We start from the raw sequence: 22,785 nt of genomic DNA, 5'->3' as shown, positions 1-22,785 counted from the left end.
CCTACACTATCATGACGTCTCCCACCACACGTCCCCTATACTTTCCACACCGCCATCAAGATGATTCACAAACACCACAACCATTTATGTCCAATGGGCTTAGAGGTCTAACCGTGCACTGGGAATCAGGAGTCACAGGGTCTGTCACTTGGCCTCCAATCACCTACTGTACCCCAGCTGAAGGGCTTACCCTGCAGAGAGACTCAGTTGTAGCCAACTCCATCGAACAACATCTTTGCCCCAGGCTTCCTTCAAAATGCTCCACCCACTTTCTGCCCCAACTGCTCCTTGAGGGGTCATTTTGGGGTAGGCTTTGAGGCCACCTTGGTGATTTTGTGCCCAGGCCCAAACAGCTCTTGGCCCACAAACACTTTAACCATACACCCTGAAATCATATACCACAGGTAGCCAGTGAATGGGTGCAAATTATTTTACCTCAAGACACCTAAGGAATATTTGACACCAGGAGCATCCACTTTTGGGTTTTACTGTGGGCTGATATCACAAGGCTCTCACCCAGTGAGCGTCTCTCTTCCCCAACCCTGTGAGCAGCTTTCTCCAGGCTGTATTGTGCAATGCACTATTGTTTCTCTCTCAGCCTGCTTCTCTCAGGTCGCAGGTCCCCTGAGTTTCCTGCTCTGACAGGCTACCAACAACCCATAGAAACAATGTCAGTCCTATAGCACTGGGTTTTCAGTTCTACTGGGATTGACTGACTGGACTGGGCACAGGTGCGGTGGCCCTACCCACACAAAATCAGGAAACTGAGGCAACTAAGAAGTATCAACAACCTTAACAGAACATGGACAACAACTCCATAAGAACATATCCTAACCCCTGAACAACACACTCATGGGTCTCTCGCCTAAATGGTTTTAGAAAATGGTCTGGCCCTAGACTGTCTATACCGGCCAAGGAAGGAGGGGTTGGTGCCTTTCCTAGAACCACACTTGCTGAGTGTACATCAACAGAGAAGTTCAAACCTACCTCCACCAAATGGCCCAAGAGGTTAAAATATTGCATAATATTACCCAAATCTTTGAATAGATACCAAAGGCCCCCGAGATCACTGACCTATTTTCATGGCTGGTCTCTCCAAGTTGGGAACAATGGAAATGGACTGGATTTTAGACTGTTGCTTGTATAGTCATAGGATTTGTTACTATAGTCCTCGTCGGATGTTTACTCTCTTGGCTACAACTTGCCCTACCCCTAATAACTCCATTAATTACACTTATTAAATATACCAGGCAACTTAAAATTAACCAATACCCTGATTAACTTAAAAAATTCAAAATTTTTATGTGGAAAATCTGCTTAACATAGAATACACCGTTTTAAGCATTTCAAAGTATACATTTGTGTGGCTTTTAGCACAATGATTATGTCGTGTGGCTATCACCGCTATCTAATTCCAGAACATTTTCAACACCCCCAAACAAACCCATACTCATTCACAATCTATTTTCTGCTAACCCAAACCCATGGAAACAACTCATCTGTTTTCTCCCCCTATGGATTTTCCTATTCTGGACATTTCATTCAAATGGCATCCTGTTATCTATTGCCTTTGTGGATGGCTTCAGTGAGCACACATGTTTCAAGATTCACCCATGGCCGAGCATGTAGCAGTACTTAATTCTTTTTTATGGCTTATAATATCCTATATTATGAATAGGCCACATTTGGTTTATGCAGTGATAACTGGCTAGAAATTTGGGTTTGTTTTCACTTTTGGACCATTGTGAACACTGTTGCTTTGAATGTCTATGGGCAAGTTTGCTCTTTTGGACATATCTACCATGGGCCTCTCCAGGTCAATGGTAATTCTAAGTTTAAGATTTTAGAAAATGCCAAGCTGTTTTCTGCAGTGGCTGCATCATTTTACTTTCCCACCAGTAATGTATGTGGGTTTCTCTTTCTCCACATCTTTACCAACACTTGTTATTTTCCATTATGTTGAATATAGCCTTCATTTTGAGCGTGAAATAGTATCACATTGTGCTTTGAATTTGTATTTTCCTAATAATTAATGATACTGAGCAACTATCTTGTGCTTATTGGCCATCTATGTATTTCCTGGAGACATGTCTATTCCAGTTGCTTACCCCGTTTCATTGACTTGTCTTTTATAATTGAGTTCTAAGAGATCTTTATATATACCCAATATAAGAGCCTTCTCACGTATATAAGTTGCAAATAGTAGGAGACTTCAAAGACCACTTTTAACGGATAGAATATCCATACAGAAAATCAGGAAATAGCAGACATGAAAACATTAAATACTAAATGGACCTATCAGACACACACAGAATATTTTACTGGACAGCAACAAAATGTACACTCTTCTCAAGGGCACACAGACTATTTTCCAGAACAGATCACATGTTAGGTCACAAAACAAGTCTTAACAAGATTAAAGAAGACTGAAATAATACCAAGTAACTTTTCTAAACACAATGGCATGAAACTAGAAGTCAATAACAGAAGGAAAACTGGAACATTCATAATATGTGGAAGTTCAACAAAAACTCTTAAACTTAAAAGTAGATCAGGGTGCAGACAGGTGCTGTAGCGGTTAAGTGCATGTGTTCCGCTGCTGGCGGCCTGGGTTCGGATCCTGGGCAGGCACCAACCCATGCTTGTCAGGCCATGCTGTAGTGGCATCCCACATAAAGTGGAGGAATATGGGCAAGGATGATAGCTCAGGGCCGGTCTTCCTGAGCAAAAAGAGGAGGATTGGCGTGGATGTTAGCTCAGGGCTGATCTTCTTCACACACAAAAAAGGTAGATCAAAGAAGAAATCAAAAAGGAAATTAGAAAACAGCTCAAAACATACAAAAAGAAACAATAGGGACCGGCCTGGTGGCACAAGCGGTTAAGTGCGTGCGCTCCACTGCAGCAGCCCGTAGTTCGCCGGCTCAGTTCCCGGGTGCACACCAACGCACCACTTGGCAAGCTATGCTGTGGCGGCATCCCATATAAAGTGGAGGAAGATGGGCACAGATGTTAGCCCAGGGCCAGTCTTCCTCAGCAAAAAATAAAATAAAAGAGGATTGGCAGATGTTAGCACAGGGCCAATCTTCATCACACACACACAAAAAGCAACAATATGGGCCGGCCCTGTGGCTTAGCGGTTAAGTGCGTGCTCTCTGATGCTGGTGGCCCGGGTTCGGATCCCGGGCACACACCGACGCACCGCTTCTCCGGCCACGCTGAAGCCGCCTCCCACATACGGCAACTAGAAAGCTGTGCAACTATGACATACAACTATCTACTGGGGCTTTGGGGCGAAAATAAATAAATAAATCTTTAAAAAAAAAAAAGAAACAATAAACACACCAAAACTTATGGGCTGCAGCAAAAGTAGTACTAAGAGGAAAATTTATAGTGATAAACTTGTACATTACAAGAGAAGAAAGATGTCAAAGAAACAACCTGACTTACAACACACAGCATTAAAAAAAGAAAAAATGAAACCCAAAGTTAGCAGAAGGATAGAAGTCACCAAGAGGAGAGTGGAAAAAAAATGAAAGACAGTATGGACGATTAATAAAAGTAAAAGTTGAGTTTTGGAAAAAATTAAATTGAGAAACCCTTAGATAAAATATCTAGGAAAACAAAGAAAGATGACTCAAACTAAATCAGAAATGAAAGAGGAGGCATTGCAACGGATGCTTCAGAAAGAAAGAGATCAGAAGAGACTATTCTGAACTAGTGTACATTCATAAATTGCATAACTTAGACAAAATAGATAAATTCCTAGAAACAACCTACGAAAGCTGAATCATGAAGAAATAGAAATCTTGAATAGACCAGTAACAAATAAGCAGATTGAATCAGTAATCAAACACCTCCCAATGAGAAGGGACTTCTCCACTCTGCCTGACCTTAGCCAGCCTGCCCCAGCGCCAGGCTGACTCCTGTGGACCTAGCTGGCTCCCTGCAGGCTTCTGCAAATCCAGGCCCCTGGCTCACCCTGGAGCATGCCAGCTCTGGTGGCCTCAAGCAGCATCCTTGACACCAGGCTCCCACCAGGCTCCTGGGAACCCAGGGCCCCATCTCAGCCTAGGGGCTGCCATCTTCAACAGCCCAAGGTGGCTCTTGTGACCACAAGTGGTGTCCTTGGCACCAGGCTCCTGGTGGGCTCTGGTGAATCCAGACCCTGGATCACCCAAGGTCCTGCCTACTCCAGGCAGACACAGGCAGCACTCACAGCCACAGGCAGCTTCTGTAACAGGGCAAACCCAAGACCCCAGTGGGCTCCCACAAACCCAAGACCCCAGGTCACTCCAGCACTTGCTGGCTCCAGCAACCCAGGTAGATTCCATGACACCAGGCTCCCAGGGGGCAGCTGGGAACTCAGGCCCATGGATCAACACACCACCTGCCAGTTCCAGCAGCTGTAGACAGCTCTTATGGAACGAGGCTCCTTGCAGGCTCCCACAAAACCAGGCCCCCAGTTTACCCAGGTGCTTGCTGACTCAGGCAGCCCCAGGCAGCTCCCATGGCACCAGGCACCGGCAGGTTCCCATGAACCCAGGCTTCCATCTTGATCCAGTGCCTGCTGGCTTCTGCAGCCTCAGGCAGCTCCTGTGGCCCCAGGATCCCAGCAGGCTCCCAGGAATCCAGACTTCTGGCCTACCACAGCACAAGCTGTCTCTCGTGGCACCAGGCTCCTTGCAGTCTCCCATGAACCAAGGCTCTCAGCTTATCCCAGCACTGGCGAACTCTCATGGCCCTGGATGACTCCTGTGGCTGCAGGCTCTCAAAGAGGACCTGCCAAAACAGGCTCCAGTGGGGCTACTCATGATCTCAGGGTCCCAGCAGTGCCCAGGGCCAGACACAATACCATAGACCCAAGCTTTCCACTCACCCCAGTACCAGGCTGTCCAAGGACTCCAGCAGCAAGCTTGCCCCTGGACACCACCAGATGGCCTACCCAGGACCCCTAGATGGGATGACTATGAAGGCTTTGGTTTGCTAAATCCATTCTGTAAAGACTGGAAGAGGTGCCTACTTCCTCAAATTTGCAGACACCAATGGAAGGCCACAAGGATCATGAATAATCAAAGACTCATGACACCACCAAAGAAAAAAAATAAAACTCCAATGACCGACCAAGTAATGGAGATATAGGAACTATGACACAAAGGTTTCAGAACAACCCTCTTTGAGAAATTCATAAAACTCTAAGGAAACATAGATAGACTACTAAATGAAATAAGGAAACAGTGCATGAACAAGTGAGAAGTTCATTATAGAAACAGAAATCATTAAGGAAAAACAAACAGAAATCCTAGAATTGAAGAACACAACGACTGAACTGAAGAATTTAATAGAAAGTTTCTAAATCAGATTCAACCATGTACAAGAAATAATTAGTGAACTAGAAGATGTGTCGTTTGAAATCATCCAGTCAAAGAAACAAAAAGAAAAACGGTACTGCATAGGAATGGGGAAAGGCAGTGTGAATTATGGGATACCATGAAAAGAAATAGATAAGCATTATTAAAGTACCAGAGGAGAAGACAGGGATAAAGGAAAAGAGTGTTTACTTAAAAAAAAATAGCAGCTTGTATCGCTATGAGTTTCCCTCTCAGGACTGCTTTTGCTGCATCCCATATGGTTTGATATGGCATGTTATCATTTTCGTTTGTTTCCAGATAGTTTTTGATTTCTCCTTTAATTTCATCAATGATCCATTGGTTGTTCAGTAGCATGTTGTTTAATCTCCACATTTTTGTCACTTTCCCAGTTTTTTTTTCATGGTTCATTTCCAGTTTCATAGCCTTATGGTCTGAAAAGATGCTTGTTATGATTTCAATCTTCCTAAATTTATTGAGGCTTGCTTTGTTTCTCAACATATGGTCTATCTTAGAGAATGTTCCATGAGCGCTTGAGAAGAATGTGTAGTCAGCTGTTTTTGGATGGAGTGCTCTGTATATGTCTACTAGGTCCATCTCGTCCAGTTTTTCATTTAAGTCTAATATTTCTTTATTAACTTTTTGTCTGGATGATCTATCCATTGCTGTAAGTGGGGTGTTAAGATCTCCTACTATTATTGTGTTGTTGTTGATTTCTCCTTTTAGGTTTGTTAATAGTTGCTTTATGTACATTGGTGCTCCTATGTTGGGTGCATATATATTTATAAGTGATATGTCTTCTTGATGGAGTGTCCCTTTTATCATTATATATTTCCCTTCTTTGTCTTTCTTAACCTGTTTTATCTTGAAGTCTACTTTGTCTGATATGAGTATGGCAACACCTGCTTTCTTTTGTTTGCCATTAGCTTGGAGTATTGTCTTCCATCCTTTGACTCTGACCCTGTGCTTGTCTTTAATGCTAAGATGTGTTTCCTGAAGGCAGCATATTGTTGGGCCTTTCTTTTTAATCCATCCTGCCACTCTGTATCTTTTGATTGGAGAGTTCAATCCATTTACATTTAGGGTAATTATTGATATATGAGGGCTTAATGTTGCTGTTTTGTCACTTATTTTCTGGTTCTTTTGCATTTCCTTTGTTTCTTGTCCCATTTGTTTTGGACTGCCAATTCAGTTTGGTTGTTCTGTCTTATGATTCTTCTAGTTTTCTCTTTGTTTATCATATGTGGTTTTGCTTTGATTATTTGTTTAGTGTTCACCTTGAGGTTTGGGCAAAAAATCTTGTGTATGAGATAGTCCATTATCTGATAGCCTCCTATTTCCTTATACTAAGTCAATTCAGTCACTTTCCTCTTCCCCTTAAGTGATACAATAAGTTAGGAAACAGATCTGTTGACAAACACAAAAAAGCTAGATCTAGCCTCAGCCTGAGGGACAACAACATAAGAAACTAGTGGAGAGGAAACATTCTTCTCAAACCACAATGAAACAGTCACCACAATGGACTGTGTGCTAAGCCACAGTGAAATCTCTAAAGAGTCCAAAAAGCAGAAATCTATAAGTAACCATATTACCGGACCTTAAAGCAATAAAAATAAAAAATAATCACAAAATATTGGCTCCCCTCCCCCAACCTATCCACTTGAAAATCTGTCCACACCCTTCTAAATCTCTCAGGTTACAGAGGGGATCCAGACAGACAGGACAAACTCTTTAGAAATGAGCAGCACTGAGAGCAGCATGAGGCAAATCCATGGCGTGGAGACTAAGGGACAGAAGAGACACAGCCTCCACTGCAGGTATCAGGGAATATCAACTCTACAAGAAGAAGCTGAGCACTTCCCTCCAGGAGCCAGAATAACACCACAATAAAACCAACAACAGCAGAATGAAGTGAGGATTCACGAGGCGGGAAAAACAATGCAGACCTAAGCAATGGAGTTAAGGGCTGGCTGTCTGGAAAGACCTGTAACAGTGAGAAACCTTGCACAGTCTGACCAAGAGGAACAGACAAAGGCACCAAACTGTACCATCAGGTACAAGAAACTACCAAAACTGCTTTAACGTGATAGGAGAACATAGTGGATAACTCTGACCAAGACATCAGCGGTCCTCAACTGGAGCTGTCCTTCCACCAGAATGCATCTGAAAACACGCAGGATGGGTTTTGTTTCTTGTTTTGTGTTGTCCTAATGGTTGTTGCCCTGGGGGTCCCGGAGATCCTGAACAGCCAGTCACATAGAGCCGTTTCCCTCCTGAAGTGTTACTGACATCTGGGAAGACGAGCACTGATCGAGATTAAATGAACTATGTGGTAGGGAAATGTTTTCCATGGATGTATAACAGGCAAAAGATGGTACCCTCAATACATAAGGAATATCGAGAAACCAATGTTTACAACTACTAAACTGTAAGAGAGTGGGAAAATCAGAAACATAGCCAATAAACACACCAAAAATATATCCAACCTATTCGTACAGGTGGAGAAATATGCATGTAAAGCACAGGGAAGAGTTGAGGAGATTACACACCAAATTTTACTACCAACAAGGAATAAAAGTTGGGAGGTAGGTGAGAAATAGGAGTTTTTACCACTTCTTACCTTATATATATCTGTAGTGCTTTAATATTTACAAAAGAGAATGTACTCTACTCAAAAAGATGTTTAAAATTTTAAAGAAATTATTAAAATGTTCAAAATGACTTCACTTCATGGATATTCATTAAAACACGAATGGAAAGAACCTCCCCATGACTTTAACAGTCTCCTATAACTTTTCTAATAGTTACTATGTCGATTTTATTTCACATTTAGATCCTAACTCATTGGAATTTACATTTGTGTGAGGGATGCAACAGAAGCTGATTTTCTCCTGTTCAAGTGGAAAAACAAGGATCCAGGCACCGTTCATTGGGTAGGTCTGGCTTTCCCAGCAGACCTGCAATGCCTCCTTTCCCAGCGGCTAAACCTTGACAACTACCGCTGCCTCTGGAGCACCCTAGAACTGGGGGGGTGAGCTCTGCAGCCTGGGCTCCCTGTCTGCAAGGGGCAGCTACCAGCAGAGCCTTCTCCCAAGACAGCAGCAGGCATGCTGCACAAAGAAGTGGTCAGTGGCAGTCTGCTGCATAGCAGGAAACCCCCCATGATGAGCAGGCAGTGGGGGAGCCCCGAGCACGGGCACTGACCTCGGCGGGGGGCACCAGGTTGCTAAGGCAGGGAGCCCCTCCCTTCAGCTCGTCCAGCTCCTCCTGCAGCGTGTGCACCTGGCTGTCGGCAGCTGCCCCTCTTCAGCTCGCCATTCTTCTCCACCTGCTCCCACAGGTGGCACCCATGCTCCTGTTCCCCCGGGAGCAGAAGCAGTAGGACTGCAGCGACTTGAGGAGTTCTTGGGCCCCCAGTGCTGACAGGATGACGTTTCTGAGAGACGTGGGGCCGGTGTTGCTGTGCTTGCTCTGCACAGCTTCTGTGTCTGGCTTTAAGGTGACATCTGTTGGAGGGTGGAGGGGCTCTCGGAGGCTTTCTGAGGCATCATTGTGAATGATGAACTTGGGGGTTCTGGGCCAAGCCCTAGTCAGGCACAAGGCTGGTCCCTCTGCAGCTGGGCTCCACATCTCTCTTCAACCTCTTTCGGTCAACAGCCTCGTGGGGGACAGATGACCTTTCTCGAGTGTGCTCTGAGAAGAAAGTGTAAGAAAGTTGCCAGCCAATAAATCTGCACATCCCAGATCCTGAGGGATAAAGTCACCCACGGAAATGCCACTCTTACCTAAGAGACCCTGGCAGGGAAGAGGGGGGTCTCATTGTCAGCATCCATAGCAGACATGTTTGCATCTCCCTGGCTGCCTGATGCTGTGGAGGCCACACTGTATCCTGGAGTTCCTTCCAGAGACTCTGCACCTGCTCCTGACTGGCGGCTTCCTGGGCAGCCCTGGGTGCAAGTTCACCCTGCACAGTGGCTCGCTTCAACTTGCGGGAGCCCTGCTAGGCCCTCAGGTTTTCCCTCAAGGACAACGATGAACCTGCAGCTCCTTTCCCATCTGCTTCACTCGCATGTTCCTTAGGTCCCCGGTGGCCTTCCTGGTGTCCTTTCTCCTGGGGCAGCCACGGACTTCAGCCCCCCCTTCTCAATCAGGTGGAAGATGGAGGGCAAGGCCATGGCTTGAGCATGTAATACTGACCATCCAGCCTTTCCAAGAGCTTTTTTTGGTGAAACGTTCACTACAGACGAAAGAATGCTTAGTGGGGTCCAGTCATCCCTGTGAACAGCTTTTAACCACTGAACCAGACATTGAGCCCTTTATGTGGAGCCTGCAAGGATAAATGAAAAAGTAACTAGAAACAAAGGATTAAATGTCTACCCCTAAAATAATCAAGTATAGAAACAAAACAAGTGTTTTTGGGAACACCGACACCTGTAGCCAATTTACCCATTTAAACCTTTAGTAAAGATTTAAGAAGCACCTTCTGCTTGCAAGTTATTACTGGAATAGAAAGATGAAAGACCCACTGTCTACCTTAAGAAACTGACCATCTAAGGCAGAGGAAGAAGAAAGGTGAATACCTCCTCCCAGGCTGTGGTAAGTGCCCTGTAGGGACACAGACACTCGGGCAGATAGCACAGGATGGCATCAAGACAACAGGAAAGACTTCAGGAAGCCTCAGAAATAGTTCCTAGAAGCTCATGGCTACCCAACCCTCCTGCTGTCCATGGGACGCAGTGCTAAAACGGCGAGGGTTGGTCCCCCTATTTCAAAGCCAGGCCAGGTGTCGGACAGCAGAGCCTCCCAGGCACTCAGCGGGGCGTCTGGCCCCAGCTCTGCTCAAGGTACGTAGCTGAGCGTACCTCAGCGTAGCTGAGGTACGCAGGACTGCCGCCAGGAGAAGGTCAGCCCCAAGGGTTGTGGTTGCGTGTTCCTCCTGTCCTCCCCTTACCAGGAGGAAAGCTGTTCTCTGTACAAAGCAACAAGCCCCTGCAAGGTACTGACCAAGACACTTCATCATCTCTTCTCCTCATTAAGGTAAATTCTCTATTTAGACCAAACTCTGCACATGGGGGTTTGGGGGGTCTCTCTCAAGGGCTTTCTGCTCCACCTGAGGTCATCTAGCCCCCCTGAGTCCGCTGTGGACCAGACCAGGTGGATACTAGGTCCTCAGGGAGTTCCAAGCAACATGACCTTCTAACCTTTCTCAATGCTTTGTGACTAGTTACCAAAGGACCACCACCTCCTTTGCCCCCAGACCACGTTAAACAATGACACATGACAAGAGCAACCTTCACTGCAGTGCTTTGCCTCATTCTCAAAAACAGTAACAAAACTTATGGGACACAGGCTCTGAAGGAACTGTCAAGAAAGCAGGGTGGCTGACCTCTGAAACAAGCTCACATTACTAGTTCTTTGGATAGATTGTAACAACTTCCGACTTAGAACAAACCGCTGTAAACCTTCAATAATTCTACAGACAAGTGGCATTCAGCTCTTTCAAAATACAACAAGAAACTGCAATGCAAAACAAAAGGATCTGCCAGGAGATTTTCAAAGTAAAATGTGTTCAGTGCACTGTTTTGGGACCTCCAGTGCGGAGTCCGCAGGAAAGGACTCACTGAACTGGCTGAATTCCAGAAGCCTTCATGAAGGGAGCCAAGCCAGGGGACAGGCAAACTCCTCACCATGCTGTCGGAGCCCAAGGAAGAAGTGAAGAGAGGAGCCCCTTCCCCGAGTCCCCAGGGTAAGCCCCCGGGTGAGGAGTGGGCCACGCCCTCCACCACCCAGGATGCTGTCAAATGCAGAGTCCACTGTCAGATGCCTCTCCAGGACTCACCTCCAGTGCAGAGCCACCTTTCCCTGCACTGCCAGGACCCATCTAGCAACAGAGCATCTGGGAGGTGCGTCCATCCCGGAGGTACAAGCGGCTTTTGCTCAGCCACATTCCTGATCACAGAGATCAAGGCAGGCTCACTGCCATCAAAAGAGCAGAAAAGTCACAGCAAATGCCAGAAGATAGTGACCTAAGAGCGTTTCCAGAATACCCTGTTTCCCGACATTGTAGGCCTCAGCCCAAATCAATGGAGAGCACGGTGGTCATGGGGTGGGACTGAGAGGGTGGTGGAGGCCATAAGGTGGGTGCTGGTGGCCATGGGGAGGCCATAGTGGCCCGAGGCACCCAGAGCAGAGATGGTGGCACAGACCAAGGCCACAGAGTGCCCGGTGCTGACTCACCTGCTGGACCGGCCCGGAGGACCTGAGCACAGAGTGCCGCCTACCTCAGGCTGAACCTCGAAGCAGGCTGACCAGGCGGCAGGATGGCATTGTTTTTAATTCCTTTTTCTTTTCCTGGCAGCTGCAACATAAGTTTACTGAAATCTCAGTTTGGGAACGGTACAGTAGACTAGTAGGCAATATTTCAATGGTTTGTGGCATCTGGCCACTTAAACGTGAGGTGGCTGACTTCCAAAGGAGCATGTTCAGCAGATGTATTTCTGGTGACGTTTGTTTAAAAAAGATAAAGAATCAGACAGTGATGCACTGTTTGCTGGGGGCACATGGTGGGGGAAGGAATAGAATTATTTACTTCTCCATCTGTTCTCAGGTTATTACCACTTACATACCTACGACCATTCCCAGGAAAGACTTGGTTAAGGTAGAAAACACAGTTTAATATCAGTCATATTACCTTAGATATGAAAGTCATCATGGTAAAGTCAGGAAAAGACATGAGATGAGTGGTAATGAGACATGGAAGGCTGCTTCAAAGTAGAAAAGGTGTTTGTGTTTGAAGGCCTCTGTTGATGCTGATAAGAACATGTACGGTATTTGTAGGATGGGGTGGGGAGTTTTCTTTCTAACATGATGCTGTGCGTCCTTTTAGGGCTGATTAATGGATCAGCCTCTCCTGGCCCCTGGTGTTCTTACAGATTCGGCCTCCCTTGCCCAAGGGTTAGGCAGTTCCTGGTAGTTTTTATAGTTATCCATTCATTAAGCTACATTTCTTATTGAGCGCAAGGTTTGGTTCATGCATTGTCCTAGACCCTTGCGCCAGAGAAGTGAGCAAAACACAAAAAGCATGCCCTGGGTGACGTTCTAGATGTGACACCAATGGTGTGGCTCATGTGGGAGAGTGATGTGTGCCAGGCTGGAGGGGGGTGGAGTTGTAGCCAGGAGGGCCAGGAAAGGTCTCACCGCAGAGGTAGATTTTGAACAAGCTCCAAAAGCAGTGCAGGAGGAAGAGCAAGTGGCCTGCTCTGGGAGCAGCAAGGAGGCCAGTGTGGCCAGGGCACAGCCGGTGACGGCAGCAGGAGCTGAAAGCAGAGTTGTGACTTTGGCCCAATCGTCGGCCCTTGTTGGTCATAACGAGGACTCGGGCATTGATTTATTCTGAATGACATGGTGACCCTTTGGAAGGTTTTGAGAGCAAGAGTAACATGGCCGGACATAGGTTTAGCAGACTCGATCTGGCTGCTCTGTTGAGAACATAACACAGAGGGGCCGGGGCAGAGGCAAGGAGACCAGTTAGGGTGCTGTTGCAATAAGCCAGGCAAGAGGCCTTGGAGATGTAGGTCAGGGTGGGGAGAGGAGGTTGAATTCTGGGTGTGTTTGGAGATCGAGACAGTAGGACTGTGTACAGATGGGAAGTGGTGAGGGGTGGGGCTGGGGAGGGAGGACTTGAAGTCGGTGCTGAGTTTATGGCCTGAGTCAAGAAACTTAGCTGGGGAGACTTGGGGAGGTCCTGCTTGGTGGGGAGCTGTGGGAGTTTGGTTTTGGCTGAGTTGACTGTGAGATTTATAGTTTGTCTGTGGCTCTTTTCCACGAGAGGAGAGCAGAGAATGGCCACCTGGAATCTGTCTTATGAACTCCCTGTGCCCTTCCCAGGCTCCCTCCTGGCACAGACATCCTATGGGAAGGCCTTGGAGTGGAGGTTCCTCTGTGCCAACTTTCTTGGGTGTTCTGGCATGTTTGCACTGCCCCTCCCTGGGTTTGTCACCTTGAAAAGATTTACTCACTTAGTGGAGCCTCAGGTTTTCAAAAGTTAAAGTTTATGTAATCAGTGGGCTTGAAAAGCAGTATAAAATATTTCCAAAGACGCAAGAAATAGGTAAATTTCAGAAAAAAAAAGATTCTAGTATTACATTGTATGTGTTAAAAATTCTTGTTTCCCTTTCTGCCTCCCCTGAGCGTGTGTAGTCATATTGTTAGTTCTGTTCTTTTCCTTGTGATGCAGTATTTTCAAATGGAATTCCAGGGCTTACAATTGCACAGCAAGTTGTAATATGATTAATTGTTTATAAAACAATGTCTTTCCATGGAAATAGTTAATTAACATTATTTTCTGAAAGTAATAAATACATGTGGCTTTTCTTGTTGAACTAGAAAAATGCTTTACAACTTTCTTCTCTCCTTTCCATTAAAGTGTAGGTTTGTGTGAATTTGCTGGATTCTTCAAACACTGGGTTTGCCATTTACAAGGTCACTGTGGTCCAAAGAAACGTGACTGGGAGCAGAGGCCTGGGGTCAGGGTTTCTAAGATAAGCCCCCCCTTGAGCCTGCACAGAGAAGTACTTGAGGCCCACACGTTCTTCCTGGGTGTCCTCCCTGCTCATACTCACTGCAGAAGGAGGCTTTCTGCTGAGAGAAGCTACAGAGCCCTGGAAAGCTGGGAAGGCACCTGCACAGGGGGAGGGAGTTGTTGCCCTTCCTGAGGTTGTCCCTTTGCTTCCCTTGAGCCTGTGTCTACACGTAGGGTGGAGTTTTGCACCCACAGTGTAGGGGCCCCACAGAGTGTAATTTGTTCACATTGAGAAAGTCTGTGAATGTCAGGAGTTCTGTGTCTGGATTAGAGTTTATGAATTTAGGGTTCATTTGAGTTACAACATTAAACTGCATCCTGTCAAGAGTCTCCTCACTTGTGAGAGTGGAAGCTGAGAGAGGGAGCCCTTCTTTTCCTTCCCAGGCAGGGGAGGGTGTATGAGCTCCCAGAGTCCATTCCTGTGGCTGCTCAGGTATCACCACCCTTCTGCACCAGGGACTGACCCACTCCAGGGCTTCTGTCTCTACCAGGAGAGTTTAGAATGTGTTTAACTTTCTGCATGTGGCTTTCCTTCTGTCCTGTGGGAAGCAGGCAGCTTATCTGTGCTGATCTCAATATTTGTGTTTCTTTGCTTTGGATTCCTGTATCGATTGAGCAGTGCAGCCCTATATTTCTGGTTTCCCTTAGCTCTTTGTAATTTTATTTCCTGTATGAGAAATAACATTTTGAGTTTCTTGGGATTAAAAATGTGAATTGATGGAGAGATATAATGTCAGTAAGGCAAGAAAATTGTAGAACTAAATAGAGTTTTTGTTTTTAGGCAAGAGAATCTCAAGATGTGAAATGAATGTGTTGAAGTTTTCAGGTGCATTTTCATTTTTACATCAGTGTTTGCATGTGCTTGTCCCTAGAGAACATTGAGATTTAAAAAGCTAAAACAATGGAATTTCTATTTTAATTGATGTGAAGAAAATTAATCAAACTAATCCCACTATGTTTAAGGAGCTAATCCCAAACCCCTCTTGCATTATAATGTGCCACTGACTCCTGAAAATCCTGCCTGTGTGAGATACAGTGGAGGACAAACTAGGATGCAGCTTGTCCTTTTGCTTAGCGAGAGATATGAAAATGTCATTTTGTATGGTTACTCTTTTGTAACCATTAGTGTGCTAAAGGAATTAAATCTTAGAATGGTTTCCTATGAACAGAAGTTTAAATTAAAGAAAAGCTATGAAATGGGAAAACATGGTATGTGTAAATTTCTCTATTTATATTAGATAAATCTGTAAGATAGAAAAGTCTAACCTCAGAAGAGTCACTGCCAACACTTCTGGGTCCCCTCCAGCCACCCCCAGTGCACAGTTCTGATCATTCTTGAGCTTCCTGTTGGTGTTTCTTTCTATAAAAACAAGCCATTGTGAATGCATATTTTTGTACGCATGTTTGTCCTTGTAATGAGCGGTCAGACTCCGCAGTTTTTGATGTATGTTGACAGCTTACGCCTCTCCTCTCCCTCTTCCTCTCGTGTCCACACCTGGACAAGCTGAGGAACAAGTCGGGAGGCTCTGTTCTCTGACATTGGCTTCGGATCCAACCACACAATCCCTGTCTGTGTGCAGAAGTCTTGCCCTGGTCTCAGCCCTGTCAAAGATTTTTCGCTTTGACCAAACTTTAGTCAGGCCCCTGAACCTTCTTGTATGCCTGTCTGTGCACTTCCTTGTAAAATCCAGTTTTAGCAACAACCTTGCAAAGTCAGTTTAACCAGAACCCACACACGAATGTCTGATCACACTTGAGATCTGCTCAGGCTCCTCCTCCTCCTCCACCATCCCTCAGGTGGTGTCTGATCACTCTGGCCTGTCTCTGTTAAGAATCCTATTAGGTCAGGTTAGCCAGAAACCCCAACACTTGAGTTTCTCTTAGTAATTTTCCATCCCCTGACCCCCACCATGCTGCCTGGCTGTGAAAACCCACTTGCCCATGCTGCATTTAGAGTGGAGCCCAACCTCATTTCTCCCCCGTTGTGAATCACATCACAGGGGTCTCTGCGTATCACAGTGGTTCTGAATAAAATATGCGTTACCATCTTTGACAAATTTCATTGAAGATTTTTTGTTTAAAACCCCAAACCACAATAAAAACCCAGGCTAGGCTCCTTTCTTTGCTCCCTCAAGCCATTTCAGAGCTGCATGTGATTCTGGCCCTGCTCTCCTCAGAGACCTCTATTATGTGAGTCATAAGACTTTTCCTAACTTCTGTGTGTGTGTGGAGGGGGGCACACACCAGGATCAGTCTCTCCATGGGAATCACAGCACTTGCCAGTGAGCAGTCATATTTTGAAAGGAATCTCTTTCTCTGAGTAGTAGGTCTCAACAGTGGGCTCAAAATATTCAGTGAACCGTGTTGTAAACAGATGTGCTGTCATCTGGGCTTTGTTCTTCCATTTGAGAGTTGACTTTAACTTAAAGTCACCGGATGCATTACCCTTAACAAGAGAGTGAGCCTGTACAAAGGCCTGGGGGTGGATTGGAGGGGGAGGAGAGAGAACAGGATCAGTTAGAGGGACCAGAGGTCAGAGTGTGAGACAGGAGTTGGAGAAGGGGCTAGAGCAGTCAGTAACAGCACAGCAGCCAGGTCAAGGCCCTGTGCACCATGTCTGGGAGTCAGGATCTTCTAATAGCAGTCAGTGAGGGAGCCCCACTTTTGCTTGGATCTCTGGGGGACAAGAAGACAGTGTCTTACCACGTCTGACTGTCCACAGCTACCAGACCCTGGCCAGGGAGCATGAAGCGCTGATGCAGGAGTACCTGCACCTGCTGCAGATCGTGGAGGCGAGAAGACAGTGGCCAAGCAGCTACGGCAGCAGATCGAGGATGGGGAGATCAATATCGAGCGGCTGAAGGCAGAGGTGACTGCTGGCTAGGGGTGCAGAGGAGGCTGGCCAGGGGACACAGGGCACAGGCCCAACACCTCACACTCCAGGCTCCTGCAGGACCAGGGGGCACATGACGGGCAGGGGGAGCAGCTTCCAGTCACAGCTATGCCAGCCTCGAAACTTAAATTTAGTGATGCTGGCAGAGTGGGAAGGGCTTTAGTTAGATCTGAGTTCAGATCCTACCTCTGCCACTTGACAGTTGCAACCTGGAGTACATCCCCCCATCCTCTGTGCCTCCATTCCTTCATCTATACAACAGCCTTTTTATACTTGCCTGGCCAGGTTGTGAGGATTGAGTGAGGTTATTTATGGGCGAGTTTTTAGTTACTTTTCTGATGACCACATTGACTAAGCATTCCCACATTATCAGCTGGAGTCCAGGGACACAGAGTCCCGGGTAGGTCGTCATAGTGTGGGATCCTAGCTCAGTTCCAAGCATTCGTTCCTTCTGCCTGTTGTAAGAGCTCCTACAGGGGCTTACTGCACATGAGTCTGGAGGCCACGCTGCTCCTAGGTTAAGCCTTGTAGAAATTCACTACTCAAACTGTGGTCCATGAAGCAAGAGCATGTTGGAAATGCAGAATCTCAGGCCCTGCCCAGACCTCCAGAATCAGAATCTGCACTTTCACAACATCCCAGTCGATTGCCATTTACATTAAAGCTTGGGAGGCGCTGGCTCTCTGTCCCTTAGACGCCCCTCACCAGCTGTCTACCCCAGCACCGAATGATCTGATTGCCTCTCCCCCCTCATCTCACCATGCTCACCAGATGCTCAGAGCCATTTGGCCACATCACACGAGGACCGTGGACTCTGAGCTGAGGATGGGAAAATGGAAACATAGATTCTAACGAGGGTCGGATGCATGATTTGTAGGGCCTGATGCAAGGGAAGACTGCAAGGCCCTGGGTGGAGTCGGGGAAGTCGACCTCCCCTTCTCACAGCCCACCAACCCACCCATGGCAGACAGGCGACCCCCCAATTTCAACCTCCAACCTCCTCTAGCCTCTGTGCCATGATACACTTGGTACCTAGATGAGGGGTGGGCAAGATGCCCGTGCTGAGTCACCCACCTAGTGCCAGACACTGTCTTCTCACTCTGCCCTGAGACACCATCGGGTGTGCACTGCACTCACCCTTTCTGCACCTACCCCGAGGCCCCTGCAGAGGGTGGAGGGTGACTCACAGTGGGAGGTGTGTCTTCCTGGCTGACTGAACCCATTTCCTCCCAGACAGAGGGTAGACGAGGTCATGGGTTCTGGGGTGCCGGCGTTTGGGGAGCGAGCAGCTGAGAAACCATCCCAGGGAGGCAGCAGGAGGCAGTAACACATGAGGGCTGAGGCTCCACGCCCCTGGAGTGTGCTCCATTGTTCCATCAGATGTTACTCGTGAAAACAAATTCAAAGAGAAATGATTAAGAACTTCAGAGTGGCAACTGCAGAACTTGAAGCCCCAAGCATGGGGTCTTCCGAGCATAGGACCCCATCACACGCCCTTGAAGCCAGCTCTGCCTGGAATGTTCAAAGATCCAAAGTTTCCAATTCCACCTTATGGTACCGCTGCCAAGCTCTGAACTAATGGTCACATCAGCTTGGAACTTGAGCTTGAACAAAAGTTTAAGATTCCACACACCTCCTCTACCCTGCACCAGGCACTGTCAGACAAGCTTCCTTAGTCAGTCCCCATAGCCATCTTCATAGGATCAAAAGATGAAGCAGGTTCAGAGAACTCAAGTCACCTGCCCAAGCTCACACAGCTGGGTGGTTGCAGAGCCAGGACTAGAACCCAGGTCTGAGTGTCTACTTGCCAGTCTTGCCACTCGTAGCCTCTTCTCACATGGCTCCTGGGATGAGGGCTTGTCCCATGTCTAAACCATCTGGTTCATTCTGAGATCTATCCTAGCCCTACACATATCCCTGAAGCCAAGTTGAGTCCTTGTTAGGGACCAGGGAATAGGTCTAGGGACCAGCACCAGATTAGTGGCTTCATGATCAAGGGTGTCATTCATTCACTCAATCACTCGTTCACTAACTGCCTAAGATCAGCTGACCACAGCCTCATCCTCTGCCCCAGGCTCCTGTTTCCCCATCACTTTGGGCTCCAGCCAGTGTCCCTGGTCATGAGCTGTGCACCTCTTGGCCTTGGCACATGCTGGGGCTTCTGTTTGGAGTGCTCCTGCCACCCCCACGCTTTCTTGCCTGGTGGAATCCTACCAAGCTCGAATGCCTCCTCCTGGGGACTCTCATCACAGAATGTGCTCCACGTCCCCTGCTCCCTCGGCTTTCCCACCCTCAGCATGCCACGTCAGAGCCAGGTCCTTGGGTGTCTGTCCCCCATCCAGCCTGGTGGGACCTCCTTGAAGGCAGGAGTGTCCTTTATCACTGTGTCCCTTCTGCCTCGCACATAGTAGGTACTCTGTAGGGGCTTGATGAATGAATGGACATCAGGCTCTGTGGTAGGCAGTAAGAGATGGAAGTTTCTACACTTAAGGTCTGATTGTGGTAAAGTGTGACTGGCACCATAATAGAGCTTTCGGTGTGAACCCAGGTAGAAAATGAGTCACTTTATGGCCAAAGAGGGTGCGGGTTCATGTCGCATATGACCTTGAAAGGTTTCGGGGGTTGATAGGCCAGAGAAGGGGTGGGTGCAAAGGGCAGGGCCCTCTCTGGTGCTGGAGAGCACCAAACTGGTCAGTTTTGAGTGAAAGTGTATGTGTGTGTGTATGTGTGTGTGTGTGTGTGTGTGTGTGTGTGTGTGTGTGTGTCAGTGTGGCAGCAGAGGCCTTTTTGGTGGGAATTTGGAACAACGTTTCCAACTGAGTACATTACTCTCCAGGGCAAACGATTTCTTTAAACAAGACTTTAAAAGATCAGCTTGGTAAAGCTTTCTGGCTATAGTCTCTCTCTTTCTCTCTCTCTCTCTCTAACACACACACACACACACACACACACATACACATCCTGCAGGGCAGAGGGCAGCTGTGTGCTCTGGAGGGGCTCCAGGAAGGTGAAACAGAGCACATTTCCCAGGAAGTAGGCCATCAGGTAGGCAGGAGGTGCCAAGGAGACAAGTAAGTGATGAGTGACGCCCATGACAAAGACAGAGTGTCTTAGAACGTCAGAGCTGGGAGGGATCTGAGAATTCTGATGTCCACAGAAGAGGAAGTGACTTATCCAAGGTCACTCCAAGGTCACTTCCAGCGCTGGAATCCAGGCTTAACCTTGGGTCTCCTGGCTGTAGATCCTTGACCTGTACCTGCCCCACAACTGATTCCTTCCTTGCTGGGGAGATGGGCCATCTAAAAGGTGCATGTTCAGGAACCACTGTGTCACCTGGATGGCGTCAAGCTCTCATGGTCCACCTGATAGCCAGAAAACTTCCTCAAACCCCATCCCACATATTCCTGAGGATTTTCAGGGTCTTCCATTTTCCTAGCCATGTCTGGTTTCCAATTCTGCTCTCCTGACTTCTAATATCACTTCTCACAGTGGCTGTCTTCACTCAGTCTTGACTGCTCCTTGCCCCCGTGTGGTCACTCCACGTGCCCATCAGGTGGAGCTAGATTCTGCTGCAATTACAAACAGCCTCCGAATCTCAGTGGCATAAACAACAAAGATTGCTTTCTCTCTCACATTGTGTGTCCATTGTGTGTTCTGCTCCACAACATTCTCACTCAGAGACAGGGACTCAGTCTGATGGGGCTCCACCATCAGGAAATTCACCAGTCCCATGGCAGGGGAAGGATCATGACAAATCATGCCTGACAGCTCTGCTCATGTTTCACTGGACAAAGTGAGTCACATGACCACACCCAGACTTCAGGGGCCTGGGCTGTACAGTCCTGCCTTGTACCAGGAGGAGAACCAGAGTATACAGGAAAGCCCTAATGACACCCAACTGGCTCCTCCTTCAGTCCCCAAGCCCCTGACACCAGCCAAGTATGGACCAGACTTTCTGAATGGTTTAGATACAGTCAAGGGGTTTTCCAGTACTGAAACAGAAAACAGCTTAAATGTGAATAGAAGACATACCTGCCCTCCTGTCACTCAGCCTTTTCTGCTACAGGGATTTCTTGCTGACCTCCTCTCCTCACACTGGCCTCTCTCCACACGCTCCCAACTGCCATTTTGTTGGTGGTGGGGGTGTTCATAATCCCTCTATCTGCCAAGACCCTCGTCCCCGTCCAGTGATGTGCTGGAGCTGGCTCATACCAACTTGCAAGTCACTTGTGAAATTTTCAAGAATCTTGCAAGCTTGTTATTCACCCTTCGGTAGCTTAAAATGGGCCAAGGTAGGAATGTTTACACCATGGAAATCGGCCGGTGCTACCAGTCAGAGTTTTTATTTGAGAGAGCTGGTGGTTAATCATTTAACAATATACGATTCTCTATACCTTTTTTCAGAACCAGCTAAATACTTTGCTGGGCCCAGTGCAAAATGAAAGTGCAGTGCTCTTAAGAATTTCAGGGCAGCAACAGCGAAGCTTTAAACCAGGTATTAGGCCCTTCTAAGCGGGCTGTTCACAGGTCACACTTCGAGGACATCGGCCCTGTCTCTACTCCCTCTATATTCTCCAGCCCTGGAGCCTCCACCCATAGCCATCTCTTCCTAGAGGTAATGGGAGATGACACATAAACAAAAGTCTGCACAAAATTTAAGCAAAACTATCCAGCTTTGCTCAGTCTCTTCTCTCCCACCTAACAGGCCTCTTGGACCTCATCTTTTGTAACCAGAAAGCTCCAAGGACCATCTAAAACAAAGGGAGCATCCTCCTCTGAGAAGAATCCTCCCCTCCTCTAGAATCTTCAGTTTGGCACCATTTCATTGTTTTAATAGCTATTTTTCTCCCATTTATGATTGGAAGTAAGTTGGGACCGCTCAAGCAACCCTAGAAGGCAGGGTAGGAGTTTAGAGATGGTCGTGGTATTTTCCTGGCTTGGAAGCACTCAGAATCCTGGAAGCCTGAATCTGCAAGAAACTGCAGAGATCTTAATTCAGGGTTTAAGGTAAAACTGTAGCTGAGGAATCAGGTTTGCAAACCAACTTTGTCATGGAGAGGGCTGCCTTGACCCCTCCCCAGTCAGCCCCTCTGCAGGGCCCACTCTGTGCCTTGAGTCCTGTTTCCCATGTTCCTCCTGCCACCCCCACCCCTGCTGCCCTGCACTCAACACCCTGTCGTACTCTGCATCTTTGTTCACACCATCCCCTCTGCTCAAATTCCTTCCATTCTATAACACACCTGCTGGGCTCCTTTTTGTGTGTGTGAGAAAGATCAGCCTTCAACAAATATCCACGCCAATCCTCCTCTTGATGCTGAGGAAGACTGGCCCTGGGCTAACATCTGTGCCCATTTTCCTCCACTTTTATATGGGATGCCACCACAGCATAGCCTGACGAGCGGTGCATGGGTGCAGGCCCGGGATGAGAACCCCAGGCCGCCAGCAGCAGAGCGTGTGCACTTGACCACTACACCACAAGGCCAGCCCAATTGGGCTCCTTTTTTGTCCTGCTAAACCTCTGGGTAGCGCTTGTGGCTTCCATGGTGAGACCCTCCCACTGCAGGAGGTGTGCACCTCTGGTCTGGCCTCACATTGTTGGAGTATAAGTTACCTCTGTGGGTATCTGACCCGCTTCTTAGGCTGGAAGCTCCTCCAGGGAAGGGATCTGACTTATCCACCTTTGGCTGTGTCTCACCCGTGCCCAGCATGGTGCCCACCACAGAGACTCCATCAGGACATGCTGACAGGATTGGCACAAAGGGAGACAGAAATGGGCATCTCTTAGGCTTGGAACAGGTCAGAGGGAATCAAGAATGAAGGAGAGAGAACTGAGTTGTGTGGCAGCTGTTTAAAAAGAAAGAAGTACAGAGATCTTTAGCAAAACCTTGACTGCTAACAAAAGAGAGAAAACCATGGACTAATTCCTCCGTCAATGACTGCACTGA

At 47.3% G+C, this 22,785-nt stretch overlaps 1 protein-coding gene across 16 annotated transcripts in view; it reads right to left on the bottom strand.

The window, feature by feature from the left end:
• LOC131417912 (ral-GDS-related protein-like) overlaps positions 1-22,785 on the bottom strand; it is a 150,955-nt gene that overhangs the window by 17,123 nt on the left and 111,047 nt on the right. For 9 of the 16 annotated variants that reach the window (XR_009222776.1, XR_009222777.1, XM_058562018.1 and 6 more), the window contains exons 1-2: positions 18,028-18,209; positions 9,152-9,693 (exon numbers count right to left, since the gene is read on the bottom strand). The exons of 3 other annotated variants lie outside the window; for them this stretch is intronic. The gene's annotated coding sequence lies outside the window, so the exon portion shown is untranslated. Of the gene's footprint in view, positions 1-9,151; positions 9,694-18,027; positions 18,211-22,785 lie in introns of those variants that run through there. 4 more of the 16 variants (XM_058562010.1, XM_058562006.1, XM_058562012.1 and 1 more) reach the window with 4 other exon arrangements.

Source organism: Diceros bicornis, chromosome 18 (genome assembly GCF_020826845.1).
Source record: "Diceros bicornis minor isolate mBicDic1 chromosome 18, mDicBic1.mat.cur, whole genome shotgun sequence".
NCBI lineage: Eukaryota > Metazoa > Chordata > Mammalia > Perissodactyla > Rhinocerotidae > Diceros > Diceros bicornis.
The sequence above is the reverse complement of the archived record's forward strand: the minus strand, read 5'-3'. Positions and strand labels throughout refer to the sequence as shown.